We start from the raw sequence: 12,554 nt of genomic DNA, 5'->3' as shown, positions 1-12,554 counted from the left end.
GAGTGCTGGGGCCGCGGCCGGCGAGGAGGTGGCGGCCGCCGGGCTCCGGCTGCGCCTCGCACACACACACACAGACAGACAGACAGACAGACAGACAGCCGAGGACAGGGAGGCAGAGCACCGGGAAGGTGGCGTTGAGGTCAGGAGGGGACCCGAGCACCCCTGAAGAAAAGTCTGGCTGTGTGGAGGAGGACAGCTCGGTGTGGAGAGTTGTATTTCCCTCTCGAAGGAGAGGCCACTGTCTCTTTGACATTCCCAAATGTTTTGCCTGTCCGGTTCCTGCTCTTTCCCCCTTCCGCAGTTTGATGTTGTGAAAGAAAGACACCGGTGTTTACTTGTGGGAAATGATTTGGAAAAAGAGTGCCAAATTTAAGGAGAGGGGAGCAGAGCAATACAAAGAGTGATTTTGTTTAAAAGGAAAAAAAATAAAAACAAAGGCCACCTAACTGTGTAAGAGTTGGGTATTTTGAAATGGAATGAGCTTGTGAAAGTGTGTGTGCGTGTGTGTGTGTGCGTGTGTGTGTGTGCGTGTGTGTGTGTGCGCGTGTGTGTGTGTGCGCGTGTGTGTGTGTGTGTGTGTGCGTGTGTGTGTGTGCGCGCGTGTGTGGTGTGTGTGTGCGTGTGTGTGTGTGTGTGTGTGTGTGTGTGTGTGTGTGTGTATGTATGTTGGCTGGGGAGTATATGAGGAAGAAAACCAAGAGACTAAGGGAAACGGTTGAGTCATTAATATTTGGGGATGTCCAGAGACAGAATGGATAATGGTGTCTAGATTTTAAAAGGGGGAAATAAAGATCAAGAATATAATGAAACAAATGATGCTGTCACCCCGGTATCAAAACTGAAAATTGGGAAAATATAGCTATTGCTATAATTTCATGTTCTGGTCTTTTGAGTTCATATGCCTTAAAAAAAAAAAGCCCAAAGTCAAAATGATATGTGTGTAAACAGTTTTAAAAGAATACATTTATAAATGAATTTCCAGTTTGTTAAAAGGAAGGTAGAGAATTCAGTCATGCACAGAATGCCAATCATTATATTGGGCAATCGTGTTTTCTCACCGTGAAGAGAACTGTCAGGAAGGATGTATTAGACCTTCGCCATGTTTTTTTGTGTATGTGTGACTAGTGTTAAGTTGATTGTATCGGGGATACGTTTGTTTAGATCAGTTTTGGGAGCCTGATGGTTTCTGAATTGTGTTTATTGTGTTCTTTTAGGTAGTGAAAAAATCAGTTTATTAATTTGAAGATAACAAAGGGAATTTTACTTACTCAATGAGACAATTGCTAATATTTGTGATACGGTTTTAATGTGTGCCAGAAATGTTCATTAATCCATTTGTACGTGCCACTAAAATAAAATTGAGACATTGTAAATAGCCAAATATACCATGAATTGGATTTGGAATGACAGTATCAGACTGTGTGTCCTGGAATTGCTAAATATGTGTTTTTTAGCATGAAAAAAAAGGATGACATCTTTTTTGTTATCACCAGTTAACAACAAAACCATAGGTTTTTGTGTGTTGCTAGCCTAGAAGATAAACCTCTTAGCAAGCACTCTCCCCAATTTGCCCTCTGCCACTGCAGTCTTTAAGTCTTTGGTCATGGATTAATTATTATACCATGAACTTCATGTGGGCATTCTCAGGGGCCTGTAACATGTTGGTGCAGTTCCTCACTGCTACCACTTGAGGGCGGTGGAAGCCATGATTTCAAATAAGGGCCTCAAGTATGGAGGGAGCTATTTCTGCATTCCCTTAGCACACGAGGACAAGAACAGCCATTTGTCCAGAGGTGAAGATAAAACGTGCTTAAACTGTGAAAATTCGAGAAGTGGAGTCATCAGTCTTCGTTCTGCTTCCTTTCTAACAGGCTGGCACTCTGTTCCTCCTTCCCCACACACAGGCGTTCTCCATCTTTCCCTCCGTGTCAAAATTAGAAAATTTCTGTTATCTCAGTAATATACTTTGAAATTCTTTCATACTAATCGTTTGTTCTCCCATGTATTACACATTAAATCTGTCAACTCTATTTTGAAATAATTCAAAAGGTTTTAAGTGGTAGAGAGAAATAGGAATGTCTAAGTCTGTTTTATGGCTGATTCTGCAGGCCTAACTCCTTTTTTTCTTCTCTCTCATTTGGTATATTCATTTTCCATCTCTTTTGACCTCTAGTATTAGCGTCCACATACTGGAAGAACATTTTTTTCTTCCAATTTGCATCTCTACCTTGTTCCCAGTCCTTAGGAAACAAAGCATTCAAGTCTTCCTAGAATGCTCCCACTGTCTTTCAGGGAGTGATAGCGTCTCTTGAAAACAATTTAAAGACAAGGTCTCACTATATAGCCCTGGCTGTTGTGGAGCTTCTGTGTAGACAGGGTGGCCTTGGAGTCACAGAGATCCTCTAGCCTCTGCCTCCTGTGTGTTGGGACTAAAGGCTTATGCTGGGTGCTTGGTGGTAGCATCTTGACTCTTCTACTTATGGGAACCTGAAATCAGGGTGACCTCCTTGAGCTCCCCACCAACTTCACTTGTAATTAGCTACCTAGTCTTTATTTTTCGTCTGCCGTATCTAATTCTTGCTGCCATTGTCCTTCGGCTTACTGCAGAGGCGGCTTCCCACTTCTGCCTGTACCTTCCATTCATATGGTGCTGGTCTGTGAAAGAACAAAATCTTTCATCATCTCTGCTTAGAGACCTTTCTGGCTTTTTTGTTTTTAAAATGGGGTCTCACTTTTGTCCAGGCTGGCCTTGAACCATCCATCTTCCTGCCTTAGCTTCTAGGGTACTGGGATGTAGACATGTACCCCTGTACCCAGTCCTTCTTGCTGTTTCATTGCTATCACAGTAAGGTAGAAATCCTTACGGTGTCTGTCTTCTCCACTTGGGTGAGTCCTCCATTTTGTCCTCTGCTCTCTGCTCTTTTTCTCTCACCACAGGAAGCCACTGCAGGGACCTCATACACTTCATTCGCTTGTTTAACTTCTGTTTTATTAAATCTCAATTGTATTTTTCCCCCATAGGAGCCTTCTCTTACCTTTCTGACATGGTCCCTTCTCCCTGTACCCTTTCCTAGTATTCCTTCGGCATTTGTATGTGAACACTCCTGGGAAAGGCATACTATATCTCTGTGTATGTGTGTACACATACACACACACACACACACACACACACACACACACACACACACAGACACACACAGAGACAGAGAGACAGAGACAGAGAGAGGTATATATAATACACTTAAATGCATATACAACAATGTAATGTCTTAAGTTTTTAAACTAGGAGCTCTAGAGAGAACTGAGAGGTTAAGAGTATTGGCTACTTTTTCAGAGATGTATGGTTCAATTCCCAGTCTCCACATAGTGACTTATAACCAACCATCTATAACTCCAGTCCCAGGGATCTGTTGTCCTCTGTGGTGTCCACAGGCACCAGACATGCAGGTGGTACTCAGTCATACATACAGGCAAAACACCTGTACACATAAAATTAATTTTTTTTTTTTTTGAGACAGGGTTTCTCTGTGTAGCTTTGTAGACCAGGCAGGCCTCTCTGTGAGAGCAAGGTCCAGGACAGGCAAGCCTATTCAGAGAAACCCTGTCTCACACAAGCAAACATACAAACAGAAATGTGTAAAATTCAAATGGTAGAAAGAGCATGGGATAGTTACACATGTACAAGTCTGTGATCCCAGCCTCAGGAAGGAGCAGCAGGAGACCCAGATCTCCACTACAGAGCTGAGTTTGAGTTGGAGGCCATCTTGAGCTACATGAAACCTTGTCTCAAAAGCAGTAAGGCAAAACAAGACAATATGTGGCAGAAGGCTAGTTTTCTTTCTATCCTTGACCCTGCTTATTGGCTTCTCTCCCCAGTAATAAACAATGAAACATTTTCTTGGGGTGCATGCTGTTTGCCTGGTCTAGGGGTGTTGTATGTTTAGATGCTACCTGGGGCTTGAAAGCTCAGTCTCCTACCACCATGACACAGCGAGTTTCCTTGTGTTTGAGGGATTTTACACTTAGGATCTTTATTTTGCAGGTAAATTCCTAGAAGCACTGTATGAACTTTAATAAACTGTCAAGTTGCCTTTCATAGTAGAGGTAGTGTCAGCTCATGGTCTGATGAGAGTGTTAAGAGTACTGGTCACTTCTTGGTTCCTTGGTAATAGAGTGGATTATTGGGACACGCTCCCCCTTTGTAAGTGCTGTGGATGAACCCAGGTTTTGTACATGATAGGCAAGCATGCCACCCTGAAGCTATTCCCCCAGGCTGACCTGGAACTCCCTATTTAGACCAGGCTGGTCTCAAGCTCACAGAGATCTTCCTGCTTGTGCCACCATACTCTAAAGCCCAGACTGGCTGGCCTGGAATGGGTAGAGATCTTCCTGCTCTGCTTCTCAAGTGCTGGGATTATGGACATGTACCATCATGCTTGGCTAAACTTTTATTAATATTATTTTCCAGTGAGTATGAGTGTTTTGCTTGCATGTATATCTGTGTACCTTGTGTGTTCGAGTGCCCTCAGAGGTCAGAAGTGGGCATCAGATGCCTTGGAACTGGTATTACAGATGATTGGGAGCTACCATGTAGGTGCTGGAAATTGAACCCAGGTCCTCTGGAAGAACAATGTATGCTTTTTTTTTTTTTTTTTTTTTTTTTTGAGACAAGATTTCTCTTTGTAGCTCTGGCTGTCCTGGAACTTGCTCTGTAGACCAGGCTGGCCTCGAACTCACAGTGATCCACCTGCCTCTGCCTCCCAAGTGCTGGAATTAAAGGCATGTGCCACCACTGCCTGGCTATGGGATGCTTTTAACTACTGAGCCATCTCTCTGAAGCTCTAAGCCATTCTTTTTTATTTTTATTTTTTGGTTTTTCAAGATAGGGTTTCTCTGTGTAACAGTCTTGGCTGTCCTGGAACTTGCTTTTGTCAATCAGGCTGGCCTCAAACTTACTGAGATCCCCCCTGCTCTGCCTCTTAAGTGCTAGGATTAAAGGCGTGTGCCACCACAGCGTGGCACCTTAAACCATTCTTTTTTTTTTTTTTTAAAAGATTTTATTTATTTTGCCTTCTGCCTGCATGCCGGCAGAGATCACCAGTTTTCATTCAAGGTGGTTGTGAGCCACCATGTGGTTGCTGGGAATTGAACTCAGGACCTTTGGAAGAACAGTCAGTGCTCTTAACCGCTGAGCCATCTCTGCAGCCCTTAAAAAATTCTTAAATTGCCAGTTTAATAGGAATATTTTCTTAAGCAACATTTCAGCAAATGAAAGAGCCATATTTCTTTCATTTACTTACAGTCTCTGTTTATAGATTTTGTTCATTTTTCTATTGAAATGTTTTATATTATTTATAGAAACTCATGTTCTAGGAAACTATTACTTAACTAGTCTTTGACATATGTTGCAGATATTTTCCAAATTTTTTTTTAATTGAAATAATGGTCTATTTTTTTTCACCGAAAAAAAAATAATGGTCTATTTTTTTTAGAGATATTATTTATTTATCATTCTGCTTCCATGTGTATCTGCACACCAGAAGAGGGCACCAGATCTCATAATGGATGGTTGTGAGCCACCATGTGGTTGCTGGGAATTGAACTCAGGGCCTCTGGAAGAGCAGTCAGTGCTCTTAACCTCTGAGCCAATCTCTCCAGCCCTTTCAAAGGTTTTTAAAGTTATCTTTGACCTTGTTTATAAATAGATTTTCCAGAAGGAATTAAACAATGTTTTTTAGTTTATTAGTCTTTTTGAGTAAAGCTTTTAAAAGATTTGTTAAAAAAGTTTAAATTATATGATGTGATGTATGTGAGTGATGTGTGTGGTGTGTGTGTGTGTGTGTGTGTTTGTGTTTGTGTTCGTGTTCATATGTGAGTTCTGGTGTCCTTGGAGTCCAAAAAAGGGTGTTGGATCCCCTGGAGCAGGAGTTACAGGCATTTGTAAGCTGCAGGACATGTATGCTGAAACCCAAACTCAGGTCCTCTGTAAGAGCCTTATTAGCTCTTAGCCAGTAAGCTATCTTTGAGAAATGTTAGTGTAATGTTTTGTGTTTAAGAAAGATATCCTTCTAATACTATTTTTTAGCTAAAACTAAAGTGGATATTCTTGTATTTTTTGGTATGTTCGTCATTTTATTTATTATTACTATTATTTTTTTTTGAGACTGGGTTTCTTCTGTGTAGCCCAGGCTGTCCTGGAACTAGGTCTGTAGACCAGGCTGGGCTTGAACTCAGAGATCTGCCTGCCTCTGCCAAAGCATGAGCCATCATGGCCCGGCTTGCAAATGTAAGTTTAAGGAAGCACTGAGGAAGAGCTAAAGTTACCTTTCTTGTGGATGCCTGCTGTTATTGAGTATGTTCACTAACTTGTCCCACTTTTTCCTTGCATTTGAAATTGTATCTATAGTGTGCTTAGTATGGGCTTATTGTTTTGTTTTATTGATCAGTCCATTCTTTGATTATTGTTGCCCCTTGTTCAATTCCTGGGTGGTTTTCCTTATTTTTCTGTAAGATATGGAATCAACTGATTAATGTCCCCCAAATCTTATTTTGTTTTCTTGTTGAGTCAGAGTCTCATGTCTACCTCCTCCTGCCTACCTCCTGAGTGCTAAGATTACAGATATGCACTACTATGCCTGGCCTTTTTAAAAAAATAAATAAATAAAATTATATATATATATATTCATATATATATATATATATATATATATGAATGAGAGTCTTACTATGTTGCCTAGAGTGATCTTGTTGCAAATTCTTGGGCTCGGGTGACCTTTTTGCTCAGCCTTTTGAGTCCTTGATATTGGAGTGGGCTGGAGAGCTGGCTTGATGGTTAAGAGTATGCACTGCTTTTGCAGAGGACTGGTGTTCAGTTCCCAGCACCCACATAGTGGTGCACAATTACCCGAAAATCCAGTTCCAGGGGCTCTGGAAGAGGTGTGTGTCCTCACTCAAATGTGTGCACAGAGTTACGATCATGAGCTTGTACACACACACACACACACACACACACACACACACACACTCAAGCAAATCCTTAAAAAAGAAATATGGGCTATGGGGCACTGACTGCTCTTCCAAGATCCTGGGTTCAATTCCCAGCACCACATGTCAGCTCACAACTGTCTGTAACTATAACTGTAGTCCCATGGGATCCGATGCCTTCTTCTGGTATGTAGAAAAACATGCAGACAAAACACCTATATACATAAAATAAAAATAAATCTTTAAAATAGATAAAAAGGCAAGTAAATTAAGATAAATGTGTCAAAAAAATTCTGCTACAATGGCCAAAAAGCTGTTGGTTATGCCAAAATAAATTGTGAAATACAAAAAAAAAAAAAAAAAAAGATAAAAAGGAAATGGCTGCTATCTTTTGAGGGCACACCTTTCTTTCTCTCTTTCTCTCTGCCTTTTCATTCTTTCTTTTGAGACAGGGTTTCTTTGCTGTCCTGGAACTCACTCTGGAGACCAGTCTGGCCTTGAACTCAGAAATCTGCCTGCCTCTTCCTGAGTTCTGGGGCATTCATTTCTTGATGTTCACATTGTCTGCACCACTCCAGCACTTTTTGCGCTCACTTGTTTTTGTGTGAACGTGAGCGTGAATGTGCCCTGGCACAAATGCTGAGCTGAGAAGACAGCTTTGAGAGTGGCGCTCTCCTTCCACCACGTGTGTCCCAGGGATGGAGCTTCAAGTCATCAGGCTTCAAGTGCCTTTAGTCACCAAGCCTGTCTTCCTGTGGTACCTTTTATGGCTGTTGTTTTGTTTTTGTTTTTAAGTTAGATACAGATACAGGAGAAAACATGTCTTATTTAAGTCCATTGCTTAACCCCTTTGTTCATTTATTTATTTATTTATTTATTTATTTACTTATTTTTGGAGACAGGGTTTCTCTGTGGCTTTGGAGGCTGTCCTGGAACTAGCTCTTGTAGACCAGGCTGGTCTCAAACTCACAGAGAACTGCCTGCCTCTGCCTCCCGAGTGCTGGGATTAAAGGCGTGAGCCACCAATGCCCGGCTCCTTTGTTCCTTTTTTTTTTTTATTAAATATTTCTGCATTTATTTTTTAATGTATGAGTCTTCTGTCTGCATGTCTGCCTGCAGGCCAGAAGAGGGCATCAGATCCCATTATAGATGGTCATGAGCCACCTTGTGGTTGCTGGAATTGAACTCAGGATCTCTGGAAGAGCAGCCATCTCTCCAGCCCCTATTCCTTATTTTTAGAAGATGTATTTACTGCATTCATGTGATTCACATGCATACATGAAGATAAAACACCCATATACATTACATAAAATCAATAAAAAATAGATTTTTACTTATCTGAGTCTAGTCTGTTTTGTTTAAATGATCTCATTCTTTAACATGATCTCAGTTCTGCTGATTTTCTTGGTAATGACACAATTTTATTCTTTAGGGATAAATAATACTCCGCTGTGTGTGTGTGAATGTGAGTGTGCATATGTAGGAGGAGGGCAATTTTGGTGTCATCCTCAGGATCACTGTCCACTGTCTTTGAGTTTCTTGTTGGCCTGGAGACTAGGCTACACTGGCTTGCCATTGATTCCCAGCCGTTTCTGTCTTTTCCTCCCCAGCTCTAGGATTACAAGCACACCACCACACCTGACATCTTTACATGGTTCTGGATTGAAACCAGGTCCTCATGCTTGCTTTGCAAACATTTACCAACTGAGCTATCTCCTCAGCTCCTCTTTCCTTGTTTTTTTGTTTTGTTTTGTTTTGTTTTGTTTTTGTTTTTGTTTTTGTTTTCCTAGACGGTTTCTCTGTGTAGCTTTGGAGCCTATCCTGGCACTGGCTCTGGAGACCATGCTGGCCTCGAACTCAGTCCGCCTGCCTCTGCCTCCCGAGTGCTGGGATTAAAGGCATGTGACACCACCGCCTGGCTGTTTTGTTTTTTTATTGTTTGTTTTTTGTTTTTGCTGTTGTTGTTCTTGAGACAAGATTTCCCTGTGTAGCTTTGGAGTCCGTCCTGGCACTCATTCTAGTAGCCCAGGCTGGTCTCAAATCACAGAGGTTCTCCTGTGTCTGTCTCCTAAAAGTGCTGGGATTAAAGAGTGCACTGCCACCGTCTGGCTTTTTTTTGAGACAGGGTCTTGATGTGTAGCTCTGGCTGCCCTGGGACTTGATTTTATGTGCATTGGTATTTTGCCTGCATGTATGTATTTTTGTGTGTGAGGCTGGCAGATCTTGGAGTTACACACAGTTGTGAGCTGCCATGTGGGTGCTGGGAATTGAACGTGGATCCTCTGGAAGAGGATTTAGTGCCCTTAACCACTGAGTCATCTCTCCAGCACTGACTCCTGAATATTTTAAAGGCATGCACCTTTAAAAAGTCTTTCTGTGTAGCCCTGGCTAGCCTGAAACTCTGTGTATAGACTAAATTGGCCTAAGGCATGTACCACCACATTCAGTCATGTGTTTTGCCTCTCCCCTACCCCCACCCCCCAAGACAGGGTTTCTCTGTGTAGCTCTAAACCAGACTGGCCTGGAACTGACAGAGCTCTGCCTGCCTCTACCTCCCAAAGTGCTGGGATTAAAGGTGTGCACTGTCCACCCTTGGTCTCATGATTATGCAGAGTCAGCTCTCGGATCCCAACTCCATTTATTTGTTTGTATGAATGTATGTATGTATGTATGTATGTATGTATGTATGTATGTATGTGTATGTGTATATATGTGTATGTGTATATGTGTATGTGTGTGTGTGTGTGTGTGTGTATGTATGTGTATGTGTATGTGTATGTGTGTGGGCATACAGTTGCCAACATGCACTTGCAGAGGTCAAAGGACAACTCTTGGGTGTTGTTCTCTTTCTACTACTTGGGTTGCAGGGCTTAGACTCCGGTTGTCAGCAACGCTCACCTTTACCAGCTAAGCCGTCTCACCCCCACGCCTTATTTCCATCTTTCCCATATTAATTTACCAAACCATCTGTTGATAGGTGCTTAGGTTGTTTGCAGTTGTGGACTGTTAGGCATAGTGCTGCTGTGTATACCTGTGCACAGATGTCTGGATGCGCCTTTCGCTTAGGTAAATGCCTGGAGTGCAGTTGTTGAATCATGTGGTAACTCCGTGAGATATGTTTAGCCATTTGAGGAACTGCCACACAGTTTTCCAAAGCAACTGGAATTTTACAGTCCCACCAACACTTCCCAAACCCTTGTCATCTCACTTTCTGACTCCATAATAACTAGTTTAATATATGTGAAGGAGAACCTCATGCTTATCCTGTTTTTTAGGTAAGTCTTCATGTTGTTCTGCCTGTCTCTGTCTCCTGGGCTCTGGCAGCCTCACACAGTACTGCTGGGCTGTAGTCTCTGTAACTGCATGCCTTCATGTGGTTTTTATCTGTTTCTCTTGATGCCTGACAATGCCAAGCACCTTTCTATGTGCTTGGTGGCCATTGTGTCTGTTTCCTCTGTAGGGAGCTATACTTCTGATGCTTCATCCTGTTTTTACATTATTATTATTATTGCTATTATTATTATTATTATTTTATTGGTTTTTCGAGATAGGGTTTCTTTGTGTAGCTTTGTAGACCAGGCTGGCCTCTGCCTCCCGAGTGCTGGGAGGTGTGTGCTACCGCCGGGCCCTCATCTTGTTTTTAATTGGGTTGTCTTCTTACTGTTAAGAGTTCTTTATATATTCTAGGTATAAGTCTTTTGTTATTTATATGATTTAACAATTTTATTTAATTTTATTTAATTTAAATTAAATTTATTTAATTTCCTCCATTTTATGGTTTTCTTTTTAGCTGTGTTGCTTGAAGCACAGTGATTTTTTTGATAAACTCTAATTATTGCTTTCTTTTCCTTTTGTTTGTGTTTTTGATGTGATATGCAAGAATCATTGTGTTTCTTCTAGTGTTTTGTGGTTTTGCCTTTGTCTCAGTACTTGGTGTCAGGGTGCTCTGAGCTCAGTGCAGTCATTCAAGTGCCATTTGTTTCCAGCACTTTTCTTTCACTTTTGAATGGTCTTGTTACTGTTGTCAAAAAGCAGTTGATGGTAAAGTGGGCTCATTCTGATCTCTCTGTTCTGTTCCATTTATCTACATGTCTGTTCATATGCCAGTACCATACTACATCATTTATTGGTGCTTTGAAGTAAAGAATTATGAGTCTCCCTATTTTATTCTTCTTTCAAAGGTTCATTTTGACTATTCTGGGTCCCTTACAATTCCATATAAATTTGGGAATCAATTTGTTCGTTAGCACAAAGCAACCAAATAAGATGACTTAGTGGTTAAAGAGTACTTGCTATGCAGTCTTCTTTTCTAATCTACCCTCTGTATTGAAGCAGGATTAATATTCTAAAGCATAATATCTGTCTTGCGGGGCTGGAGAGATGGCTCAGAGGTTAAGAGCACTGACTGCTCTTCCAGAGGTCCTGAGTTCAATTCCCAGTAACCACATGGTGGCTCACAACCATCCGTTATGAGATCTGGTGCCCTCTTCTGGTGTGCAGATATACATGGAAGCAGAATGTTGTATACATAATAAATAAATAAAATCTTAAAAAAAAATCTGTCTTGCTTCCTAGATCATAATTCTTTGGCTTCCTGTCACATTTCGAATCCAGCCCGGACTTATGGTATCTAGGATGTAGTCATTGAATGTAAGCCTAGGTAGTGAAATGAGAAGTATGATGACTAGTAAGAAAATGAGATGATAAAATAATTTGGAGTTGAATGATGCCTTTTCTTTGAGTTGCTTCCCTTTTTATCCACAGTAGCTTCTTGCCATATGCTTTCATCATCAAACTGTCAACTCTGTTAGTTTGAATCAGATGTATAGTTGATTAAATGCTAACTATACATATCTTGGTGTCATGTGAAACAAATTCCTTTAAAAAATAATGCACACAAACCTCATGCAGTACTGTGGAGTTTCTCGTGTGCACTCTGAATTTGATAATTATAAAAGAAGTAAAATATATTTAGTTTTATATACATATACACATTTAAACTATTCAGAAAAATAACTTCTTAAAGCTGTATTTAAAATTTATGGATTTGAGACAGCCAAATCCCAGCACTCAGGAGGTATAGGCAAGTGGATCTCTGTGAGTTCAAGGTCAGCCTGGTTTATATAGAGAGGTCCACATCAGCCAGAGAGATACATAGTGAGACCCTGTCAGGGAAAACAAAAATAGGGACCTAAATTATGATTTTAAGTGAAGTTTACCTGCTCTTACAGGAAAAACACTTTAGTTCAAGTGAAGTGCTATGGAATGTTGTCTTTTAACATTCTGCTTTCCCGGAAAAGAATAGGTTCACTTTCCTGAGAAAGTAGTCTAGGCTGCTCTAACTCATGACCCTAATGCCTCAGCGTCTTGTGTAACTTGGACTAGGGTTGTGTACACTGCTATTCTCAATAATAGGTATTTATGAGTGTAGTTCTTCATACAGAAGTCATACTAGATATCATGCCTACTTTGGCCATATTCATAGTTCACACTTTTTTTTTTTTGAGACAGAATCTCATGTAGTTCATGCTGTCTTTGAATTCACTGTAGCTGAGAAAGACCTTGAACTT

At 41.0% G+C, this 12,554-nt stretch overlaps 1 protein-coding gene across 2 annotated transcripts in view; it reads left to right on the top strand.

The window, feature by feature from the left end:
• Klhdc10 (kelch domain containing 10) overlaps window positions 1–12,554 on the top strand; it is a 52,766-nt gene that overhangs the window by 285 nt on the left and 39,927 nt on the right. The gene's annotated exons all lie outside the window — the stretch shown is intronic.

The sequence above is a fragment of the Cricetulus griseus genome (assembly GCF_003668045.3).
Source record: "Cricetulus griseus strain 17A/GY chromosome 1 unlocalized genomic scaffold, alternate assembly CriGri-PICRH-1.0 chr1_0, whole genome shotgun sequence".
NCBI classification, from domain to species: Eukaryota; Metazoa; Chordata; class Mammalia; order Rodentia; family Cricetidae; genus Cricetulus; species Cricetulus griseus.
The sequence above is the reverse complement of the archived record's forward strand: the minus strand, read 5'-3'. Positions and strand labels throughout refer to the sequence as shown.